We start from the raw sequence: 26,364 nt of genomic DNA, 5'->3' as shown, positions 1-26,364 counted from the left end.
ACATATGCATGTACATTGCCTTCATACCCAGCAAGGTATGAAGCTAAATCGTACCCCTCCTCGGGCAACGTACGATGCTATACCGGTACGGTCACGGCCAGCAAGCGGCGATATCCACGAATGCTATGCAATGCAATATGATGCAACTGCATAAATACTTACCACATATGCTACATACTTGATTTAGTTACTTTATAAAGGGACAATGAACTCATTCTTATATATTATCTTGATTTAGTTAATGTTATGACAAATTGTAGGTAGACTAAATAACATGTCAAGCTGTAGCAAACCACCTGCTACGTTTACTTGTCTCGAAATGGCGATGCCATAACACAAGCTAAGAGCAATCCAAAGCCGCACCACCTGTACAAACATCATTACCTCAGACAAGATACTCATGCAAACTTACAAATAACACACAAATCACTTCTACGGCCAACACCATCGTTTCTCTCAAAACAACGACCAAACAACCAATCAACAGTAGCAAACTTGCTTCACATTTTTACTGCAGAAAACCACATGTCTAAAATATATGAAACTTTGATATGACATACAAAACAGCATGGTCTACAACTTTCATGTCATCACATTTGGAGTTTGAAGATATTAAGATATCCAAAACAAGCCAACAATCTATCTGAACTTTTCTAACAACAGAAAACAGCAGCTGACTGGTTTGGTGTGAGAGAAAAACACTGTTCCTGGCTGGAAATTTATGATCGTTTATGAGCAAGCGAACAGGCTGATCATTATCCAAAACTTATGAAGTTTACCAATCTGGAAAGCTTATAGAATTTACTACAACTTTCATTTAAATCACTCATCGAGATTCTGAACTTAAGATATCAGAAAACTGAATGCATCTAAACTTACCTAGAAATTTGACTGAACAACTGCTTCAACAAAAAACGATCATATCTCCCAAACTACAGGGGCTACGAAGTTGATATTTAGTCCAAAAGAAAGGTATGGAAGTCTGCCAATGAAATATTATTTTTCTATTATATTTGGGCACTTAAAAATATCCTTAAACAGCACATAAACAGCGACTGCACAATCTGAAATAAACAGCCGAGCGCAATTTTGAGATTATAACCCTAACCCCATCAGCTAATTGACCGAATACGGTAAACCGTAGCATGTATTTCACATCAAAACAGTGGGGAAACCAAGATCTTACCCCAACCGCAACCACGACGACGATACACAACGATTGATAATCCCGTTTTTCCACTTCTTGCTGTGATCCACACTGTTACTCCTCTCGTCGTCTCGATCTACTCCACCCGTACCAACACCATCAAGAACAGTGAAGGGAAAGTTGGATCATACCACCACAGCAAGGATGACGAAGACCTGTAGCAATTTTTCCCCGTTTTACCTTCTCCCCTGCAGTGGCCCTCGCCACAACCTCATCTCGTCATTGGGACTATTCCAAACAGGACATCACCATCATGGGCAGTAAAGGGGAACACGAGAATTGGATCAAGATGGAAAAGAGTAGAGGATTCCTAACTGATTTTGTGGGAGAGACGAGCACAACAACGGCCAACCGATGAAGCCCTAGCCCCCTCCTCCCTCTCTTCTCTTTCTCTCCTGCTCCTTTCTTCCATACGTGAAACTAGGAGAAGGGCGGCCAGGCTGCTGGGCATGGGATCAGAATACAAAGGGACACCTCCAGAAAAGACATAACGAAGGAAGACAAACAGGCTAGGATTCTGTCACGCACAAGGAAAAGGAGTCGGGTTACTGTAGCCTAGTTACTGTACATCGAGCTTTCGGTGTCCCTTAACCTTCGAATAGTCATGTCTTCTTGCTCCAAACTCCAAACAACGCGTATAAATAGTCAAACAGAATGAACTCGACTGGCTCTACGCCTCTACGGTCTCTGATTGTCCATCCGAGTGTTGGATAAAAAAATATTTTTATGCCACTCATTAAAACTCCCATTAAAACATTTACCACTTTGCTCTTTCTAACATACAAAACATATTTTGGGGTATTACACTTTTGAAGTCATGCTTCATAGTTACAATTACCTTTGCTTGAGGACGAGCAAAGAATAAGTGCGGGGGAGCTTGTTGACGGCTATTAACTCCTATTTTTAGCCGCCATCTTTCAAAGAATATCCACTAAAACAACCACCAAACTTAGTATTAAGATTTATAACTAACAAATTACATGAGTTTTGTTGACTGTTCATTTATAGGAGGCCATATCGGAAAAACATGGAAAAAGTAATGAAAATGCGCAAACACACAAAATGTATTCCATCCGGCGCAAACATAAGGGGGGAAAAGAGCCCATAAAGCAAATCCTACTAGACCAAAACTAGGCCAAACCCCTGAAGGCGCAACCTAGGTCCAGTGGAGAGCCCACCATGCAAATGCGGTCATGGGAAGGCTCCACTAGGGTGCGGCCGCACCACTCCTCCGCGCCTCTCGCCTCCTCCTTCCATGTGGCAATTCCTGGTGAACTCCCCAAGGCGGTTGCAAGCGAACATGCAAGGAATATTCCTCCAAACTGACATTCTCTATGACTATAAATAGAGGGGGAGAGCTCCTCCTTTCGCACACACCATAAGTGCTCTCCTCTACCATTTTCCAAAATGTAAAAGTAGCTTAGCCTAGTTGGGAGTTAGGGAGAGATGCTTAAGTTCTAGAGGAGTCCTTGGAGGTTCGGTATCATTTTGTATCGCTGTTGGCGGTGCTTAACTCATATTTCTACCACTAACATTTAAATAAAATAAACAAATTTGAATGCCAAAACTTAGTGTTGGTTTTTTTACCAGCAGATATTCGGTTCTTGGAGGAATTCGCCTGATGCGAAGAGCAAGCATACTAGAGGCATAGAATTTATACTAGTTCGGGCCCCCAGGAAGCGAGTAAAAGCCGTACGTCTAGTTGCTACTTGTTTGTATTACGATCTCATTGAATAACTTGATGTCGATTACATGATGGCTATGCCTATGAGAGTTTCGATGATTACAATAAGGCAGAGAGCTAGCTATTTATATCTGAGGCCTACTTGCCCTACAAGTTACATAGTCATGACCTAGTCGGAGTCTTAGTGTGATCTTTAGATATCCTTCCTTGAATAGACGAGTCATGAACCTTCAGGCCTTCTTTTGTACAGATTTGGTACCTAGCATATCTGGTAGTCAGGAATCCTAGGAGTATGGCACCAACAGTAGCCCCCGAGCTTATCGGTCAAGTGAGACTCGATAACCTTCCTGCACTCGGGCCTTTCAGGGCATTCAAAGTCAAGTCTTTATCTCAAGAACCCGAGTACGTGCCCATGAGAGAGAGGCTAGTTAGGTTGAAGTTATAGGGTCGCATAGTTGGGCAATGGGCTATAAAATAAAATAAGCCATACTATGGAGTCATGTTGTCTTGTTAACATGGTCTTCCGTCTGAGTTAGGCAGCGGTTGTCAGGCACTCGAGTGGCCACGCCAGTTCGACTTCTAAGGATTACGCGTGGCTTGTGATTATTGAGTCGCTTTGATTCATGGGTGATGATTGGCTTGCCCTCGTAATCACCATGGCCCTGACTTTATAAGTGGGTGTATGAGTGTTGGATTGGATCCACTTAGCATCTCCATGTTTGTAGTCATTAGGACTAAGACCGTCAACCACCACCGCAATATCCCTTGCCTATTGCTCGGGGATTCACCCGGGATGTTTGCGGGGGCCTTGCCTTCGTCGTCTCCTTCGGTGTTGTCGTCTCCCGCTCCGGCATTGCCTGTCGCTTCAGCCCCAACCCCATCGTCAGCCATGTCACCCTCACAAGAAGAGGCCATGATCATGAAGAAGGGGGGAGGAGAGGCCGCAACGAGCATTGAGGAGGTCGCTGCCCTAGCCTTGGGGGAGCCAGAGTCCAATGTGCCACCAGAGGGTGTCATCGGGCTTTCTGATGATGAGTTAGAGGATTTGATCACCTCCCTTGCTGCTACCGCCAGTGCTAGTCCCTATGAAGATGGACATTCCACTCCTTGGGTCACCATTGAGCCTGACACAAGCGATGACTTGGAGTTTGCCCAAAAGCTCTTTGTCGAGCAAAATTTGGAGGCCACTGGAATCCCTGGCGGTGGGCCCCTAGTTGACCTAGGCGAGTGACGATGAGGACACCATGGAAGCCGGTGTTGGTGAGGCAAAGGAGGAAGTCGCGTAGGCGGCGAGGATGAGGAGGATGCCATGACAGATGATGGCCTGTTGGAGCAAGCCACCGCGCCTCCTAGTCCTCCACCAAGCGCCTGAGCTTGGTGACAATCATCTTGATTGGGCCCTTTTGTCCCTATACCACAAGGATTTCATCCTTGCAGATTGGGATTCGTGCAAAGCCTGACTCAGTGATTTAGTCTAGGAATAATTAACTAGGGTTTTAAGAATTCCCCTTGTAAATCCACGTTTAAGCGAAGTTTATTAATGAAAAATTGTAGTCGGTCTATTTTTGTAGTTAAATGTGTCTATACATCATGTGTATAGAAATACACCGATGAGTCCATCTTTCCACTCATCCTGTGTTGTTCGGGCCCTTAGAACTTGCTCATTTGTCAACCAAACACGCGGAAATATCTAACTAAATTTATTTTCAAGAAAGGAAATTTTTTTTGGAAAGTGAATGGAAAAATTAACTGAGAGATAATTACGGGTGCTTGAAATTGAGGCGCGTACCTGTGTAATGGAGACGGGGATCCCGATCTTCCGTTAGGTGATGGTAACTATTGTTGTGGCGAAGAATGACACACCGATCCGGCTTCAGATCGAAAGATCGAACCCTGCAATCTTAGCACCATAGCTCTTCTGGTTATCAACCAAGTCACGGATCAGGTTGACCTCACCAAGAAGGCTAATCCCTGTCTGCGCAACTGAAGAACACAAGCAAGGACAAGAAAGAATACAACCAAATTGCAGATGAAAGATTAATCTCACAAGTTGGGGTCTCACAAACCGTAGAACGGCAAAACTGTTTTCTGACAGAATAATCTAAGCAAAACCCAAAACCTAATGACAGCGGTGGCATATGATTATAAAGGTCTTAGGGTTGTCGCCTACCCTGGACATGCCCCCTAATGGGCCCAAACACGATACACGATACACGGTCTAACGGACCAAAAGAAGGTGTCGCAGCACCCTGACAGATTTTAGACACTGACTTGTTTTGACGATTCCTATTGATTCTGAAGAGATTTTGATGTGAAACCTACTTGTATTGGTTTCCTTATCAAATTATCTTTCCATCCATATGTGGATCATCAAAAACGGAGTCCGGATGCGTCCTGGGTGCACGTTTTATTGCAGACTGGTCCTGACGGCCGAGGCAGACTCAAACTCGGATTGGACTGGGCCTCTGGCTTGGCTTGGACGTCCTTGCTGGCCTCCTAAGGTGGTGGCCAAGGAGGAGGACGTCTAAGGCCATCTCTTAGGCATTCTCCATCTTCTTAGGGCATGCTCCAACTTGGGCCTAGGATCCCAAGGATGTCTAACAAGCCCATGATGATAGTGTAGCTCCTACCAGAAATAGGGATAGAATATATTGGTGATTTGGAGGCCTTTCCGATGTGATATTGAGATGGAACTAGATCTATTTGAAAGCTTATCAAACAAGCTTTCCATCAAGTGCTCACTGACCTCGATCGCACTCCGGATGGATGAGTTATGGCCTTCCCAATGAAGCACTGTCGGGCTGCCGACGAACCGAAAGTTCAACTTTGATGAACTTCCATTATGAAACACATTTGAACCTGCAATCAAATAGTGACATGTACATGTGGAACCAAGTGAATTATAACCAAAGCCACTATGCAAATGTAGGAACGAGCGCACCTTATAATCATTGTTCGTGTCCGAATGTGCCATGTCCTCATCATCCTCCCCTTCTTGACAACAAACCGTCCTCGGTTTGAGCTTAGCTGGTGGACAAGTTGTCGGTAGTAGCCAACATTGCTCCTCTTCTTGAAATTTAACCTGTTGCCTCATTACAAAACTTGGGGATTTTGACATGACAACATTATCGCTATTGGTGCCCTCTAGTTGATCATATTTTTGCACAATGAAAGGAGATTTCAGAGTTGAACAAATATAGACACGATGCACCATATACTCTCCTTTACAATTATATTTGCCAATAAAGTGACATGTACATCTAGATAACCATGGCGATTCAGCACATTTAAGTTTCTCTTCTAAACTACTAAGAGCATATAAAGTATCAAACTCAATATAACCCAAAGTATTTGAAGAATACAATAATTTCTTTTCATCTTTTTCGATAGCAATGGGAAGCAAACGTTTATGTTCAGCATAAGTAATTGGTTCCAAAACATGGAAAATTGAAGCATTATCAACTAATTCATCTTTATCATAAGGAACATCAAGCAAATTATCATGGGACAAAGATAAATCAAGAGAGGGTTCCACTAACAATTGCTCTATGATAGCATGGTTTGTGGAAAAATTTAGTACATTAAGACAATTTTCACCTTCTGTGAATGTAGCACCATGGCCATTACCTGTGTTCTCAGCAGGAGTAATAGGTGCATTGTGAAGTGATGGTTTTGAATTTGCATATGAGGTTGTGAGCTCCTCATTTTCTTCCATGTCATCCTCTCGCTTATGGATATTATCCTATAGAAGGTTAGTCATAGCAAGAGGAATAACAATAGATTCTTCCTCCAAATGGTGCACCTCATCATATGAAATCAAAATAGGAGGTGGATCAATAAAGGTTTCTTGCATAAGAAGTTTCATATCATTCCAAGTTTGAGGTTTATCAGAAGGATCTAAAGACTCCCACCAAGATAAAGCAGAATGTCGCAAAACACTAGCTGCATTTTTTACCTTCCTCCTTGGACACATAAAGCGAGTAGCAAATATGTTGTCGATGGCAATTTCTCACTCCATGTACTCATTAGCACCTATACCATCATAAGTCGGTGGATACGAACAACCTGTCATTGTTAGAAGACAGCAAAAGACAATACAAAAATATTATCCCTATCAAATGACTACGTGGTTGCAGTGGTGTCACTTTTGACAACAAGTGGAAGCGTCTTACCAAGCTCTTACAAAGTTTGTACCAATGCAAGCAGTGGGTGGTACAACCAGCGGCTGGTTCGTGATACCTATGAGGTAGTGGTACCGAGATTGCAAGGATCTTTTTCTATACTGATCTGAAGTATATATGTGGAGCTTGGGAGGCATGAAAAAAACAAATATATATATGTGGCACGTAAGTCAGTGACAGACAGCAATATTGAATAAATGTCTAGAGCACTTGTCCTAGTTGCTGGCCTATATGTGTTCCTATCACTAGTTGTGATAAACAAGAGAGGAAACAAGGATGAAAGGAAACAAGTATCAAAGGTAGCAACGGATGTGAATAAGGCAAAAGGTATCACAAACAATAGAGCTATTGAGTGTTCCTTATGTGCTCCTTTTCGATATCTTCTATTCTCTTTTACTATTTTTTTCTTTTATTTTTTTGTCCAATCTTTTTTTTCTTGCTTTTGCTCTTTTGATATTTTTTTCTCAGCAAGGAGCACACAAGAATAAACCATAAAAAATTTGAGCTCAATTGAATAAAAGATGTGGCCTATAGAAAATTAGGACTGTGCTCTAAAAAGCATACATAAACTTGTGGGCTCAGAAACTCAATTTTCCTAATCGAATTTCACAAATCTAATTTTTGCAAACCCAGCAACGCTGGGATGAAATAGATCTAAAATTTGCTGGCATTCTCTGTAGATGTAAAATTTTCCCCGTTTCGAGTTCGGATGCAAAAGTTATGACTGTTTTAAGGAAGCTGCTCGAATCAGGGATTTAGTGGACACAAGATGCAAACCGATAGTGATACGGAATAGCTGGCGGGTGAAGGGATCAACACAAACTAGAAAAAGAACACAATCTAAACCAGCAACAAGACTTTGACCTAGGACACAAAGTCAACAAAGCGGACTCTGAAACTAAAATATGCAAAGGCTATGGCGCGAAAGGTTCTAGGACAGAAAAAATGAGTATGGCAGCTGGACTATGGGACGAATGCGAAACACTCAAACTAGGGAATAAAAGTGAACCTGACGGTATACCTTAGCTCTGATATCACTTAATGGACACAGGGATCCCGATCTTCCGTCAGGTGATGGTAACTATCGTTGTGACGGAGAATGACACACCGATCTGGCTTTAGAACTGAAAGATCGAACCCTGCAATCTTAGCACCACAGCTCCTTTGGTTATCAACCAAGTCACGGACCTAGGTTGAACTTGCCAAGAAGGCTAATCCCTGCCTAGCACAACTGAAGAACACAAGCAAGAATAAGAAAGAACGCAACCAAATTGCAGATGAAAGATTAATCTCACGAGTTGGGGTCTCACAAACCGTAGAACGGCGAAACTGTTTCTTGACAGAATAATCTAACCAAAACCCAAAACCTAATGATGGCGGCGGAATATGATTATAAAGGTCTTAGGGTCGTCGCCTACCCTGGACACGCCCCCTAATGGGCCCAAACACGATACACGGTCCAACGGACCAAAAGAAGGTGTCGCAGCACCCTGGCAGATTTTGGACACTAACTTGTTTCGACGATTCCCATTGATTCTGAAGATCTTTTGATGTGAAACCACTTGGATTGGTTTCCTTATCAAATTATCTTTCTATCCATATGTGTATCATCGAAAACGGAGTCTAGATGCGTCCTGGGTGTCCATTTTATTGCAGACTAGTCCTGACGGCCGAGGCAGACTCGAACTCGGATTGGACTGGGCCTCTGGCTTGGCTTGGACATCCTTGCTGGCCTCCTAAGGTGGTGGCCAAGGAGGAGGACGTCCAAGGCCATCTCTTAGGCATTCTCCATCTTCTTGGGGCATGCTTCAACTTGGGCCTGGGTCCCAAGGATGTCTAACAAGCCCATGACGACAGTGTAGCTCCCACCAGAAATAGTGACAGAATATATTGGTGATTTGGAGGCCTTTCCGATGTGATATTGAGACAGAACCAGTTCTATTTGAAAGCTTATCAAACAAGCTTTCCATCAAGTGCTCATTGACCTCAATCGCGCTCTGGATGGATGAGTTATGACCTTCCCAATGAAGCACTATCGGGCTACCGACGAACCGAAAGTTCAACTTTGATGAACTTTCATTATGAAACACATTTAAACCTACAATCAAATAGTGACATGTACATGTGGAACCAAGTGAATTATAACCAAAGCCACTATGCAAATGTAGGAATGAGCGCACCTTATAATCATTGTTCATATCTGAATGTGCCATGTCCTCATCACCGTGGTTGCCAAGCAGTTTTTGGGCATTGTGCTGGCCGTGCGGCCATTTAGCCCCTCATTTCCCTTTGGTGGGAACTACTGTTGCACCCTTTTGCATTTTCACATCTACCCACTGTCCTCCTTATCCCCCTTGAGTTCTTCATCTCACCTGCGCCGCCATGGCCTCCACCCAGCAGCAACCTAAGGACTCCATGAGTGCTTCAAGCCAGATGAGCGCTGAGAAGTCACTAGTCATCCCAGCCTTCAAAGGTCATGCAGCCCGATGAGTTTTGGAAAACATCGACCACAATGGCGAAGGACTTGAAGAAGCTGAGGGAGCGAGGCTTGCTACCAAATCCATAGATCTACGAGTGGGTAGCCACCAAAGGTTAGGATCATCCCACCCCTGATACCCATCAAGCTACAATGTTTATTGCGCATTTCAAGTGTGGGTTTGGGGTCTTCCCATCTAAATTCCTAGAATAGATCCTGTAGACATTACGGGATCAAGCTCATACACCTAATGTCGAACACGGTAGCAATGCTTAGCATCTTTGCCTTCTTGTGCGAGGCGTGGCTTAGGGTCAAGCCTTATTTGGATTTGTGGTGTCACTTTTACTCTACCACTTATTATGCCAAGAATTTGGCCATCGGGTCAGTTGGTTTTTCCCTAAGGAAGGGAAACGACTATATATTGTTCTTGATCAATACTTTTTGGAAAGGATATCAAAGGAAGTGGTTTTACATTCAACTCCATGAAGATAGTCTAATCAAAGGTCAAGCATTGATGCCTGTATCCAATGAGAGGTGGAGATCGATCCCCCCTATGAATGAGAGAATGCAGAGGCATATTAGTGCATATCCAGGAGCTCCAGCAGCCGGGCTTACCGTGACGCATGTGGTGGAAACCTTTGTCAGGTGGAGGATTATTTCCTTAAAGCAACTGGGATGCAACCTACACCTACAAAGGGATCCTTGACCCAAACACAGAATTGACTAAAGGTTAAAACCTTTATTCCAAATTTGGCTCATGTTCGAGAGCTTTTGTTTATGACTTTTCATTTCTAAAGTCTAATTTGTTATGTTGTATCAGAAGTGTCAGATGAAGAGATCGCCCAGTGAGTGAAGGACATCCTCAATGTTGCTCAGCCAGACTGGAAGTAGCATCCCGCTACCATACACCATGGAGAACCCTCTACCATAAGAAAAGGCTAGATCTTTGTTGACTTGCTTCTTTAACAATTTTGATGTCTACTTACTTGTGGCATGATAGGATGTTGTCCCCTTTGGCCTTGTTGTTGGGGACATGGACATCAGTAGTGATGATGATAACCCTAAGCAGCCAGGAGCCGGCCCTAGCCTCTGAAGGTGAAGCAACTCAGCCAAGGGTAGCCTAAGCTACCCCATCCACTCCCAAGCCAAACTAGGGTATGCAGCAGAAGGCAACGCTCGATGAAGCGCAAGCTGAGGTAGGCTGTATCTATAGAAAAGCCAGCCCCTGAGCCACCTTGGGTTGTTGAAAAGAGGAAGACCAGATCACATGGAAGTGCAGAAGAACTCAAGCTGCCTGCTTCTAAAAGAAGCCAAGGTAAGTCCAAGAGCCCCTCTTTAGTCACATGGGACTAATGAAAGCCAGCCAGCAACTGCTCTAGGATACCGAGTAGGAGATATTGCCCCACTCCAGCAATCAGGTACCACTCAAACATGTTTTCGACCAAATAATTAGGGTTTTGAGCTATCAGGATACCCTTGAACGTGTTTGGGAGGTTTGTACTCAAGAGAAAGCCATAACCCCACTAGCTCCTAAACCGATGACTCAGTGATCGAAGAAGCTAAGGTGTTTGATCCCGCTTTATCCGTAAGTAAATGGTTAGTGGCTTTGATTATGTTCTCTCTAGAGTTCCACTTTCATGCTTTGTTGCTATTTACAGAAGAGCTAAAACTCCCCAAGGTGCAACAAAAGCTACTGTTAAAGAGCCTGGTATTACCCTGACCCCTGAGGCATTAAACTTGGTGTTGGCAACTAGTGCCCTAGGCTTAGGGGGGCCTAGGAAATACTCCCAAAGAGGAACCCATTTTCGTTGCATGCTCTTATCCAAGAGATGCAAGGCTTCTGTGATCTTTGGGAAGGAGATCTCAAAAAGGCTAAGTAGTCTAACTCAGACAAAGCTAAGCTACTTAGGAGGTGTATGATCTTTTGGAGGGTACTGAAGGTATGTTTTGATGTAGTTCTGAAGTATGCCCATTGCTTATCTAGACCTAACTTCTTGTTATTTTTTCTTAGGCCTACGCAAACATGTCAATATCCTAGAGAGGGAGAAAGCAACTTTGAAGTAGCAAGCTAAGGAGTTGCAAAAGAAGCTTGAGGCTACCAAAGAGCGTTAGGCCACTATTGAGGAGAAGTTGACTAAGGGCACCGTCACTGCTGTTGAGCACATGGTGGGAGTCATCAAGAGCTGCAACCTGACTTTGACCTGAGTGTCATACTACAAGGTTACAATTGTAGCTAGGCAGATGATGCTTAGCAATTCCTTGATGGAATCCACTGCTATGACTACAACTTTTGTTGATAGGCTCAGTTTCTCCGATGATAAGGATGATGATGAAGATGGTAAGTGAATTTTTATCTTGAATTAATCACCATGTCATGAAACATTAGTTTTGCCCTAGGACAATTTCTATAATGTTGAACACATTATCGTTGCTTGTCTTTTAAGCACTTTAATTGGTCTGTGATCTTCTTTATATGGTTTTGCTACGTGCCATATTCATTTTGATTGTAGGATTAGAGTAGCTGAGACTCGAGCGGTCTATAATACTGCTTCTCCTAACGATTATGAATGTTCAGGCGTTCTAGCTTTGGCAAATTACAAAAATTTTAGATTAATAGACTTATATGTGTAGTAGCCCCCGACTCTTTATGTGAATAAGAGATTTACTCAGATGAAGAGTAAAGACTTATTAGAACATACCATAATCTAGTGTTCCCTTTGTATGGTCAGTTAATTTTTGTCCTAGATAAAGGATAGTTGAACAACTGTCACTTCAGGATAGCCCCTAAGCCCTTAAAAGGGGTTGTATGATGCTACCGGTAGGCTCCAGCCCCCAGGGCATATACAAGCCAGGGAGAAGGAAGTGAAGCCACGACAAGGAGCTAGTAATTGTAGGGAGATTGAGTTATTTCCAACTCGGTCCATATTTGAATACTCCTAGACCAGCCTTCTTGATTAGTGAGGCCCCTACCCATAGATGACAGTAATATGAAACTAGAAGACATCTTTATTATTATTTCAAGGGTGTACACCGAAGGAAATTACAAATGTAGCCTAATCCTCGTAATTGTTGCATATGCTACTTTGTCGATCTTCTAAAGGGTGACCTTGAACACGTAGCAATCTGTAGCTAGAGGTTGAATCTACACCATTGCTTTTTCCCTTTAATATGGGTCACATGTCTTCTGATTGTAGAGTTGTTCTTGGGGATCGGCATTTTACGATGAAGAGGGCACTTCTCTTTCTCTTTTTTTTCTTTAGTCTTCTTCGACCACCCGACCAGTTTGAGTGCTTGGCCTTCTCGCAATGCTTGATGGTTCGCAAGGAAAGGCACTTAATTGACCCTCTTAGGGGGTTGAGTCATTCAACCAATTAGGCTTTCCATGAGTCTGGTGAATCTAATATGTAGTTGCTTATAATGGTCTCCTTTGAGTTGAGGAGTTGACCATGGGGCTTTCAACATGCCTCTGTCAGGGGATTTGTTCCTCCTAAGAAGGTGTTGATCGAGCCAGTATAGCCCTGATTCAGGTTGTTTTAGTAACACTCTAGCGTTGTTGAGGCCACCTAACCTCAGAGCTCTTCTCCTTTGCCTCTCGGTTAGCACTCATCGAATGGATGCATTGATGGGATGGTAAAAGGGAGAATTGCTCTATTCATTCTTTGAGGTAGAAATAGACCTCGGCTATTCAAGCATAGATGGTTGCATTGGCAGTATGTAGAAAAGGGCGACCCAAAATTATGGGGGCATTTGGGTTCTGACCTATGTCCAAGACCATGAAATCTGTGGGCACATATTAATGCCTAATGCATATGCAGATGTTATCTATGATTCCTTCTACATGATGAGTCAATTGATCTACAAACCTCAAACACATGGTTGTGTGTAGTAGGGGCCCAAATTGTAGAACATTATCGTAGATTACCATGGGTATGATGTTTACTGCTAGAGCCGATGTCGTAGATGACTTCATCAAACTGTTGCTGGCCGATTGCTATGGAAATAACTAGGTAGCCAGGATATCCTTTTGTGATCGACATAGAATCATCTAGCTAGCCCCCCGAACATGCCTTCATATAGAATCATGGCAGAGCTATCTCAACGAAGTGCACTAGTTTCTGATCACTCATCGATACACTATGATGTGCGGGTCTCTGATCGCTTGGTGTGGATAACCTTTCGATGCTGAGATGTTGCATAGTTAAGATAGTTTTGGACAAGGTGGACTTCATCCTCTGACTTGCCTAGGCCGAGATTGCCTTCGCTATCCTGTTCAATAGAATTTTTACTCGAGGATAGATTGATCAAGACAGTTTTGATGTAGATCAAATTGGGCCCCTGTGCCTTGTTGAATAGCGAGTCGATGTTTTCCTAGTGCTCGAATACCAAACTCCCTAAGCAGATGGTTCATGGCACGTAGCGGGACATCAACATTGGTCGAGGAAATAGGGTTGCCTCAGATCTCATGGAACTTGGCAAGATGGGCGTGTCTAAACCAATCGGATCTTGGGCACAAGTGTTTTTGAGGATTGGCATGATCACTCTTTACGCAAAATCCCCCTACCTGGCGCATCTCTATCGGTGTTTTTTACCGGTAGATATTTGGTTGTTGGAGGAATTCACCCGATGCGAAGAGCATGCACAGTAGCAACATGGAATTTATACTAGGTTTGGGCCCTCGAGAAGTGAGTAAAAGCCGTATGTCCAGTTGCTACTTATTTGTATTGCGATCTCGTCGAATAGCATGATGGCAATTACAAGATAGCTATGCCTATGAGAGTTTCAATGATTACAACAGGGCAGATAGCTAGCTATTTATATCCGAGGCCTACTTGCCCTACAAGTTACATAGTCATGCCCAAGTCAGTGTCTTGGCATGATCTTCAGATATCCTTCCTTGAATAGATGAGTCGTGAACCATCAGGCCTTCTTCGGCATGGATTCGGTAGCCAGCATATCCGGTAGTCGGGAATCCTAGGAGTATGACATCGTCACTTAGAATTAGGTATTATAACTCACATTTTCCATGAGTTTTGGTATGTATATGTTTTATGGGGCAACACATGAAACCCACATCAAAATACACAACCAAGAAGGTGCATTCAAGTAAAAACAAGCAAAATCCCATCCATCAGAAGAATCAAAGGGCGAACACCAGCATAGACATGGCTGAAGTGTAGCTATAAGTCCACTCGCCAAGGACGGTGGCTAGGCTTATAGCCCAGGGTACGGCTGCACCCTACTGTGGGTGAACGACGCCCAGCACAGCCTGACCCCACCTTCTTCTGGCAGTACAATTATTGCATAGGGAGGTCGGTTGCATGGGTACTTTCCTAAAATACATGAGCAAACTGACTTCCTCATGCTATATAAGAAGACCCCCTCCTCACATTCATGAGTATGATGCACATTGGAAGATAAGAAGAAGAGCAAGCCACATTTTCATTAGCTTCTAGCTAGATTAGTGTAGGAAGTGAGTGAGGAAGAGTTAGGGGAATCCCAAAGTAGTGGAAGTTGTGGCTACCTCTAATTCTTGTACATGGCGAGTGTTGTACGTCGGGTGGACGAAGTGTCGAACTTATCGGCTCCCTCTACACTTGTACCTCTATGAACGTCTTACTACTTGGAGTAAGAAGTTCATGTTCAACTTTGGTATTGATTCTCTTAAGCAAATTATCATTGTCACTACTTACTTGCAGGTTCATTGTCCATCCTCATGATGGATACTCTAGTAGAGGACTCCTGATAAAGATGGAAGTTCCTAGCCAATGCTAGAGTAGTAATTGATAGCGTAGATGTGGTGTCCAAGCTAGAAGTTACCATTATTTGACCTGTTCCCCATGGTTGAGGGGTAGGCGATAGGTAGTGACAGCCCTATCCATCCTTTGTAATCCCCCACGTTTAGGTTTAGCGTAGAGCTATAGGCTGGCATCACTTGGTAGACCAAGTGCGTCCGGTGGCTGAAGTGAGTCTATAGTGGCAAAGATATTTTCACTTAAGGATTCTTTCCTTAGAAGAACCTCACTACTTGAGCTACTATTCATCTTATCTTTCTTGGAGAATTAATTAAGAGACTACTTACACCTCTGTTCCTTGTGGAAATATGATACCCTAAATACTTCCGGGTGAAGTGCTACAATAGTGTATCCATGTGCTTGCGGATTCTCTCTACTTACGCTAAGAAACACCAACAAGCATTTCGAGGGCTATTGCCGAGGAACAATCACCGTTTTAGTCTCCGAACCTAGTTCGCCCATGTATCCTTTGTTTTTACCTTTCTTTTCTTTTTACTATTTTTTAATGGAGCAACCTACCATTCAAAACCTTTTTGCTCCTAAGGGCAAGTTCGTTGAACCACCTGAATCATCAAAGCCAATCACAGCTTCTAGTTATGAGCTCCACTGCTTTATAGCCATGGTTCAGGAACAGACCTTCTTAGGGTTAGATTATAAAAACCCCTACCACTGCCTAATGGAGTTTAAGTAGATCTGTGCTTGCCTTACCATTTCAGGCATGTCACAAGAAACACTATGGTGGAAATTGTTTCCCTTCTCACTTGACGAGAGGGTGAAACAATGGTATGCCCATAATGTAGGGAAGGTAGCTGGTGATTGGAAGAACTAAGGAAAAAAATTCTATCTTGCATTCTTCCCTATATCCTGAATCGCTGCCCTACAATAAGAGATCCTCAACTTCCAACAAAAAAGAAGGAAATCATAGGTGCAACCTGGTATCGTTTTTCAATTCTATTAAGGTCCTACCCAGACTTGTCTATTCCAAGCCATGTGCTATTACAACATTTTTGTGTTGGTCTTAGCAAGGAGTCTGCCCTACAACTTGATATAGCTGCTAGAGGTTCTGTCAGGATCATAAACTCAAGGTCCCTCATGGACTGGCTTCCCAGCAAAGGCTTGGCCTATCAAAACAATGTTGCAAACCAACGCGTAACTCCTAGGCCAGCCCAAGTACCTAAACAATAGGCCAGAAGGGCGATCCAATCACCGACTAGAAGGCCTAGCCGAAGAGGAACGATGCCCATTTTTGACTCCTGCCCACCTCTCCTACCAGAGCGCTCGCTTTGGTCTCCTAGCCCGCCTTCGGATGGCCTATCCGACTATAGTGCTCGCTTTGGTCTCCATCCCGCTTCCGGATGGCCTCTCCGACCAGAAGGCCTAGCCAAAGCACTACTCCTGACTTCGACCCACTGTCTCCAACTGGGAATGCACCAAACCCCTACTCACTGCTCTTCTCCAACTAGCGCATTCAGAGCCAACTGGGACTAACCGACCAGGGATGCCCGCTCGGTAAGGAATAGGGAACAGATGGAGAAAGTAAGGCAGGGCACACAAGCCAAACCGTAATACTAGGGACTATACCCTACGCACCTACTAGACAGTACTCTGCAACCTCCCTGGCACAACAAAGCCCAAGTAGTGTCGTAGGCACCGATATTTTCCCCTGCAGTATTGTGGGTGCCATTAACTCCCATACGGTAAGGCTCCCCCACATGCCTCTAGGCATCGACAGTGTTGTGGGTGCCAGCATTTACCATACCAGGCGAACATGGTAAAACCCCTTGCATGTCTCCAGGCATCAACAGTGTGGCAGACACCGATGTCTGCCATACCCAAAGAAGACAACACAACCTCCCACATGCATCTAACATTTAATAGTATTATGGGTGCCTACCATCATCCTGTACCCGCTACGTGTGGGCAACAAGGCTTAGTAGCATACACACTCTCTCCCTCTCACTTGTAAGGCCATCCCCTTCATATATAAAAGGGGATACACTCTCTCCCAATAGACAGATTCATTAGATCAATCAAGTTCACTAGTACAGAACAACAGAACCACCAGGTTCAAACCACGAGCACTCACTCGAACACTTAGCTCATAGCAGGGGCTCTTGTCACTCTTGGCCCTTCTGACCTAGAGTCCGACTGGACCTCTTGTATCCCCATCTTTCTCCTTCTTGTTTGTAACCCCACTACAAACTTTGAGCACCTAGGCTGAGGAATAAAGTCACCGATCGACTCAAACTGGACGTAGGACACGTTGCCTAAACCAGTATAAACCCTATGTCATTGAGTGCTAGGCCACCTCTGATCACAATGTATGGCAAAAGTACAAATATTTACTTCTTGGTCACTTTTTGCATCGATAGTTGGTGCTATCCGTGGGGAAGACATTGTACGTTCAACACTTTTGGGTCATCGGATGGCCCACTTTTCCACCATGGCGGGCTCAAGCGACACTTTTGGTTCAACACCATGGCGGGCTCAAGCGATACGAGTCGCTTTGGCTCACTAGAGTTTCCCGCACTCCCACCTATTGGGATGTGAGTTCCACCTGTCTTTGAGACATCCTAGGCCTTCTTCTTTGGAAGCCTAGACTTCAGTCGCCGACCGGCTCGTCATACTACACCTCCATGAGGAGGCACTCATTCTGGGGCCTATTGGAGGGGTGCCCTCCATCAGCTCCAAGACGCATAATGACTTCAATGATGAGGCATCTGCGCTTCATTCCGAGCAAACTCTTTGCTCAAACCCTGCTGTGAGTAATATGCATACTGTTATTTACTCTCTATTTACTATCTCCTGCCGATTATTCGGAGGGACCATATTGACCGCACCACGAACACCGTACGATCGGTTCCCCTATGGCCTCATGTCCCCCATGGATGCATGCACTCGAGGGCTCCAAGGGATGTGGGCTGCCATCCCCTCTCACATCTGAATTCAGTGGGAATGGCGAGCTATGCTCCTACCACTTTCCACGAACTCCCAAATGATGAGGGTGAGAGTGACATCTCCTAGCATCGGTGTCAACAGAATATCATCGGTAGTCCTCTGAGGGGTATCCCACGATGGTAGATTGAATTGGCAGAGGAGTGTGAGATCAAGAACAAGAAGACAATAGAGACACATGAGTTAGACAAGTTTAGGCCATCAGTATGACGTAATACCCTACTCTTGTGGTATGTTGGTTTGTATTAGCTATCGTATGATATTCCATGACTGTAGATGTATGTATCTTGATGTATCTTGTCTGCTAGGGGCCCCCTACCTCTCCTTATATACTCTGGAGGGGTAGGGTTACAAGGAAAGTATCCTATTTGGTACTATACAATATCTTACGGTGCACGCCGAGCAACATCGTGCACGCCTTGATCTTGTGGGCTAGACCACCTCTAATGGTGCGGCCCATGTCTTGTCTTGTGGATACCAGGGGCCATACCCCCATAGCTAGTCCCCGAGCCTAATAGTAGGTGATGAAGTCATGGGGTGCTAGGGTTAGAAAGTAGAAGACTAGCTGAGAAGGTAGCCAGTCCTCGGGCGTAGCCTCGAGATGAAAAAAGTGCACGTTCACCGCAAGGTGAAGTGTGCCCACTTAGTCCTCAAGCCTACTGGAAGATGAAGAATAAATCTTGTAGCAGGGTCAATGAAAAAAAGTCTAAAAGCTTACCGACGTCATCTGACATGCGCGTATCAAGAACCCTAGATGTGCTGCCCAAGATCAGCACCCTGATTCGAATAGCATGGAGTAGCTTGATAGCACACCGATGAGACATAGCAAGATCCGAGCAGCAAGGGAGTCCCTGCATAGCTAGCAATGTCTGAGCACCAAGGAGCGAGGAGTCCCTAGCATCACTGGTGATGTTTGAGCATCGAGGAGCGAGGAGTCCTCGACGTCATTGGCAATGTCCAAGCACTGAGGAGTGAGGAGTCCCAGCGTCGCTGGCGATGTTCGAGCACCAAGGAGCGAGGAGTCCCTGGCGTCGCTGCCGATGTTCGAAGCACCAAGGAGTCCTCGACATAGCATGAAGAATCTGAGCGCCGAGGAGTAACCAGGCGTCGCTGGCGATGAAGCACGAATGACGAATAGTCTGGTCAACTGGTTGGCGGCAAAGTGAGCATTGAGTAGAAGCTATCGGCGAACTGTCCGATCAACTGGTCGGCAACGGAGTCCATGAACCAAACGGTCTGACCAGTTGATCGGTGGAGAAGTCCAAGCACTAGGTGGTCTGATCACCTGGATGATGATCCTGCAATACAAATATGTAGAACAGGTAGTACATGATGTAAAGATATATGAACTTTGGAGAAAAAATAGCGTATGTAGCTCGGCGATCAGTTGGAGCGAAGATGTATTTATATTTAATATAAACCACCTGACTAGTTAGTGTGTAGTTGAGTCTCTAGCCCTAGCTAGCCCATAGTCCATAATGTCAGGCGCGGAGCCCGTGCACGTGTAGGAGGAACAAGTGTGACCAAGGAGCCGCTGTCGACCACCCATAACATAGAGCGTAGAGCCCGTAGCATGTGTAGGGAGTAGCCAGAGAGAGGGCCATCTCTGGAGGCATCCGAGCATCAACAAGACTGTTCGAGGGTTTGGAAAATCGTTTGGAGAGCAAACATGTTGAAAATAGCTCGGAGAAACATTATGGCGAATAATGAAGATTGGAGAATATTTAGAAAAATATTAAAGCATGACTTAGCTTTAGACAGAACGTCTGGTTGGCGGCAGTATGGCGCTATCTTGTCGGCAAGAGGATGGACTGTCTTCAACCTAGTTGGCTGAATCTACCCCTCAGGGCATGTTGGTAAGCGGCGGCAGCGTTGGTGAACCTGAAGTGTAGGGCTATAACCCCTAGAGTTTCCTAAGCAGCCTCCAATAGATCTAGATCAGGAGGGTGGTTGACGCTAAACCAGAGTGTCTAGAGCCGATTCGGCGATGCAGAGGCTATCGGTGAGCTTCAGACCGACCCGATCGATGGATGCAATCAGATCATCAGTTGTTGATCTACCTCCTCTGGTAGCGAGGAAGCATGCGGTGAGTTGTTGATGAAGGCGACCTCAGAGGCGGTTCCGAGATCAGATCTGTAGTTCGCAGGTGTGGGGGTGATCGGTGAAGAATCAATCTGCCTCGGCTCAAGGAGCTCTTCGACTCCATCAGCATTAACAATCCATGAGATCGATCTAACCATGAAGATCCAGCCGGGCTGTGGGAGGAACGAAGAGCCTATGGAAAAAGCCATCTTGTTTGATAGGGAAACAACACACAAGCCCCTACCTAGCGCGCCAACTATCGACAAAATATCATCAGCAGTCCTTCGAGGTGTATCCCACGAAGGTAGATTGATCGGCAGAGGAGCATGAGATCAAGAACAAGAAGGCAATAGAGACACATGAGTTAGATAGGTTCAGGCCATTAGTATGATGTAATACTCTACTCCTATGGTCTGTTGGTTTGTATTAGCTATCGTATAATATTGCATGACTATAGATGTATGTATCTTGTCCGCTAGGGGACCCCTGCCTCTTCTTATATACTCTAGAGGGGTAGGGTTACAAGGAAAGTGTCCTATTTGGTACTATATAATGTCTTGCGGTGCACGCCGAGTAACGCCATGCATGCCTTAATCTTGTGGGCTGGACCACCTCTGATGGTGTGGCCCATGTCTTGTCCTATGGATACCGGGGGCCATAACCCCACAATCAGCAACATGGCACCTAGCCACCTGTCCATCCTGGGAATGCGCTATGGCAGACGCTCCAGGATAGCCACTTGTGGTTGCAGAGTCTATGTAGACTCACACCCCTCCGGACCTGTGTGCGGGGGCCCTCGCGTTTGCACAAGTGCATGCCAAGGAACTACGACAATGGTGGCAGAACCAGCCACTGCCTACGCCGATGCGCTCGGTGCGGCATGTTGCGCCCCATGCACTTGACCCAGTGCGAGCGTTGCCCGGGGTCATGCCCGCCAGGATCCAACACAACATCATGCATGAGGGGAATGATCCCCCATAGTTCACTCAGACTAGCTAGAACATCGCTGTTGCCGTAATGCTTCTACATGGCATTCTCGAGCCCATCGACCCCTAGGAGCGAGCGGTCTACCGGAACCTCCGGGTGCTGGTAGAAGCCACCACCATTCAATAGGCAGAAGGCTCCACATCGCCAGCAACCGACATTAGGCCTGACATGATGATGACATCCACCAGGCGGTGATAAGGGCAGGCGACATGGATCCTGGCCAAACCATCGAGGGGAGCTGATGAAATGCGCCTTAGGCATGGTCACTGGCTAGACGACCGAAGTCCTAGCCCTGAGGGCCCTGAGACCATAGGCCTTTGATCGACGTATCCAGAGAGCATTCGTTCCCTTAGCGCTTCTGAACCGCCCACCAACATCACCAAGTACTGCTAGGGAGACAAACCCTGATATTTGGCTCGAAGATTTCTAGCTCACCTATCGAGGCAGAGGGGTGGATGATGACTATTTCATCATTCAATATCTCCCCATCTATGTGGGGGAACATGTTTGGGCATGGCTTGAATTCCTCCTGCATGACAGCATCTACGACTAGGTGGACCTCAAGAGGGTCTTCATCGGAAACTTCTAGGGGACGTATGTCTACCCTGGAAACTCCTGGGACCTCAAGAGCTACCAGCAGGAGCCCAGTGAGTCCCTATAGGATTACATCCATAGGTTCTCCCAATGATGCAACTCCCTCCCTGATGTCATTGACACTAGACATCATCAGCTCATTCCTCTCTAGGGACGACCCACGAGTCCCTGATCCACAAGCTTGGCTACCTAAAGCCCCATACCACTCGCGACCTGCTCAACATCACCACTAACCATGCCTTTGGTGAGGAGGTAGTTAGAGTAGTCTTCAATGGAGGCTGGGACAAAGGCAAGGCCAAGCACATAGACCAAGACGAGGGCCCCTCCACATAGAGGGGCAAGAAGAACAAAAAGGATTGGCACCGATCGGACAACACCACATTGGTCACCGTAGCTGATCGCATAGGCAAGCAGCCCCAACAGGGCCTACCTAACCATTTCAACAAGCTCATGGATAGCCTATGCACCAACTACACCTACCCCATCAAACACCTTTACAAAGACTACGAGTTCCTCAAACTTTTCCTCTGATAGGCCGGTGCATCGAAAGAAGGAGATGACAAAGAGGCAGTAGCCAAGAAAGGAGGCATGGCGGGCAAGGACGGAGATGGCTTCCCCACCCTAAGGAATGCGTCATGATCTTTGGCGGGTCCGATGCCATCTGGACCAAACGCCAGCACAAGGTGCGCTATGGGGAGGCATGCACCGCCAAGACTGACTGTCCCCTCCTTCCTTAGCTGGTCAGAATCTCTAATCACCTTCGATCAGAGGGACTATCCCTCCCACATCGCGAGACCAAGATGCTACCCGCTCATCATCAACCCCATCGTCCACAAGAAGCGCCTCACCAAGGTGCTGATGGATGGAGGCAGTGGCCTCAAAATCCTCTTCGCTGACACCCTTGATGCCATGCACATCCCCCGGTCAAAACTCCACCTAGCAGGCTCTCCCTTCCATAGGGTGATCCTAGGAGCATAGGCATACACACTTGGGCAGATTGACCTGCCCATCACGTTTGGTGACCAAGCCAACTTCCGCTCGGAGGTCCTCACCTTCGAAGTGGTGGACTTTTCAAGGTCCTACCATGCCATCTTGGGGTGGCCATGCTACACCAAATTCATGGCAATCCCCAACTACACATACCTCAAGCTGAAGATGCTAGGACCAAATGGCATCATCACCTGTGAGTAGTGCCTTTTCACACACCCTCACGTGCGACCTGTGAGCATTTTGATTTCACTACCACGGTCATCAACTCATCCGAGCTTCCATAGCTCGAGGAGTCATCGACCCTAGTAGTCCTAGACTACAACAAACCAAACTCCTCGATAGCCTTCCCTGTCTGCTCGAGGAAACCAAGGAAATGGGAATGGACCCCACTGACCCAACCAAAATGGTGCAGATTGAGACCCAGCTCCTGGCCAAATAGGAATGCAAGCTCATTGATTTCCTGCACGACAATCGTGATGTCTTCACATGGAAGCCATCCGACATGCTAGGCATACTGCGGGACATCACCGAGCATGCACTGTGCCTCATCCTAGGCTCAAAGCCTACTAAGCAACTGCCTATGCCATTTTGACAATGAAAGGTGTAGGGTCATAGGCAAAGAAATCACCAAACTCCTGGCAACTGGATTTATCAGAGAGGTATTCCACTCCTACTGGCTTGCTAATCCCGTTCTTATTAAAAAGAAGACCAGGAAATAGAGAATGTGCGTTGATTATACTAGCCTGAACAAAGCGTGTCCAAAGGATCACTTTCCTTTGCCATGCATAGACTAGATAGTTGACTCCACCTTGGGTTGTGAGATCCTCTCCTTTCTGGATGCCTACTCGCGCTATCACCAGATCGCGATGAAAGAGTCCGATCAACTCACAACTTCATTCATCACCCCATATGGTTCGTACTACTACATAACCATGCCTTTCAGTCTAAAAAATGCTGGCGCCAAGTACCAAAGGTGCGTGCAACAATGATTCATCGACCAAATCGACCCAGTTCGATCAGCCTGATCAAGCCGAGCAGCCAAGACCAATGATCGCCGTCTATGTTGATGACATAGTGGTCAAAATGGCTCAAGCCTATGACCTGATCGCAAACCTAGCTGCAATGTTCATGAACCTATAAAGGTTCAATATTAGATTGAATCCTGAGAAATGTGTTTTCGGGGTTCCAAAGGGGAAGCTGCTAGGATACATTGTGTCCGAGCACGACATCGAGGCCAACCCCAAAAAAATCATGGCCATTTCTAACATGGGCCCCATACATAATGTCAAGGGTGTGCAAAGGCTCACCAGCTGTCTGGCCTGCTCTGAGTCAGTTCATCTCTCAGCTCAGTGAATGCGGGATGCCACTCTATAAGCTCCTCAAAAAGATGGACGCCTTCGTCTGAATAGAGGAAGCTCAGTAGGCTCTAGGAGAGCCTCAAAGCATCCTTGACATTGGCTGCAATCCTCATCTCAGTCGAACATGGAGAACCCCTCCTCCTCTACATCACGGCCAGCTACCATGTGGTAAGCGCCGCCCTAGTTGTCGAAAGGGAGGAACCGGGACACCACCTTAAGGTCCAGTGGCTCGAATACTTCATCAGGCGAGGTACTCACTGACCCCAAGGTCCGGTACCCCTAGGTGCAAAAGCTCCTATACGCCATGCTGATGGCAACCCTGAAAGCTCCTACACTACTTCACCAACCACGAAGTCATAGTCGTCACTTCATACCCGCTTGGAGACATTGTCCACAACCATGATGCCGTAGGACGGATCTCTAAGTGGGCACTCGAACTCATGGGCCATGACATCAGGTATATCCCCCATACTACCTATTAAGTCTCAAGGTCTCATAGATTTTGTTGCCGAATGGACGAAGGTCCGGCTACCGACCCCAGACGTCACCCACGAGTACTGGACAATGTACTTCAACGGGTCTGTCATGGCACCCAGATCAGGGCTGGTGTAACACCTCGGGTGTTAGCCTTACATAACTTGACTTGCATAACATGAGCATGAGCATCAAGCATTCATAAATCATCATTTACAATTGAAACATTTGATCGAAACATCTGAAACATTGCTTGTTATCTCGTGTTTCTTGGAACATATGCACATGATCTTGTACAAATGAATGCAAGTGGGTAATGCTAGTCACTAAAACACCTTAGCTACACTTAGGTTAACAAAAGGAACCTTGTTCATGAAGGCCACATCTCATGATCAAGCATTTAAGTGATATTTCATGTGTTGACCTGGATAGCTCTATGAGTGACCACTACATGAAATGATAGGATGACCTTGCAAATTGCTCAAACATGTTTAGGATATCATTAGGAACAACTTTGGTATTTAGTGCTAGGGCTAGTTTGGTCATTTAGCCATGGTTTGAATGTGTATCATGTTTTCAAAGTGACATGTTTGACTAAAGTTGAACTAGGTGTTAGAGACCTTGCATGGAGGAGTTCACTAAAGCAAAGTTGTAGTGTTTGACATAAGGAACAACTTTTATTTTTGGGTCATGGACTGATTTAGCTTCTAACATGCTTGAATGGGTCCCACAAAAACCAGCAAAATCCAGCTTCCAACACTTAACAAATTTTCTAAGTGATGGATTGACCGACAGCCTGACAAGCCAACTTTGAGCACTGATTTTTCTCCTTAACCGTTGCGAATTAGGTCTTGATCGTTTAAGATGAATTACAGATGGTACTTAGAGCTACAACTTTGGTGTAGATTGTGTGCACTATTACTTCACGGATTAGAAGATCAAGCTCCACGAAAGTACGTCGTCAGGCACTGCATCGCGCGACTAAATCGACTGAATCGCAACGTTCAATGGCCGACCGGTTTCAGAAACCGCGCGCCGCGTGTCCCCGGCGACGGCCGCGCGTCGCCAGCACTCTGATCGCGTAGGCCACGCCGCGCCCGAGCGCGGCCTTAACGTCGCCAGCACCCGCCCGAGCCATCCCGCGCCTCCATTTGCTTCACCTCGGCCTTTCTTCATCGCCGCAGCAGCAGCCGAGCTCCCGCTGCTCCGCCGTCGCCATAACCGTGCGCGAGCTCACGCCTAGCCACTCTAGCACCACCACCAAAGCTCCACCGTCTTCTTAGCGACCCACTGCTCCCTCCCGTGCTCGCTGACCGAGCTTGGTAAGCCCCAGTGCCGTGCAACGCCTCGCCGGAGCTCTTCCGCCACACTCCATGTCACTGACGCGTGGGGTCCCCTGACCAGCGGGTCCCACCTGTCAGTGACTGCAGTAGTGAAGGCTAACTCATTTTGAATCCAGTTTTTGATTTGTTTTGTGAAATTTGTATCTTCAGTTTGGTAGCTCCAAAAATTGTAAAATAAATATGATTGTGTTGCTTAGGAAGTGTAGTATTTAGTAAAAATATGTTCTTGGCTTCAACAGTA

Source organism: Miscanthus floridulus, chromosome 4, assembly GCF_019320115.1.
Source record: "Miscanthus floridulus cultivar M001 chromosome 4, ASM1932011v1, whole genome shotgun sequence".
NCBI lineage: Eukaryota > Viridiplantae > Streptophyta > Magnoliopsida > Poales > Poaceae > Miscanthus > Miscanthus floridulus.
This window is presented reverse-complemented; position numbering follows the sequence as displayed.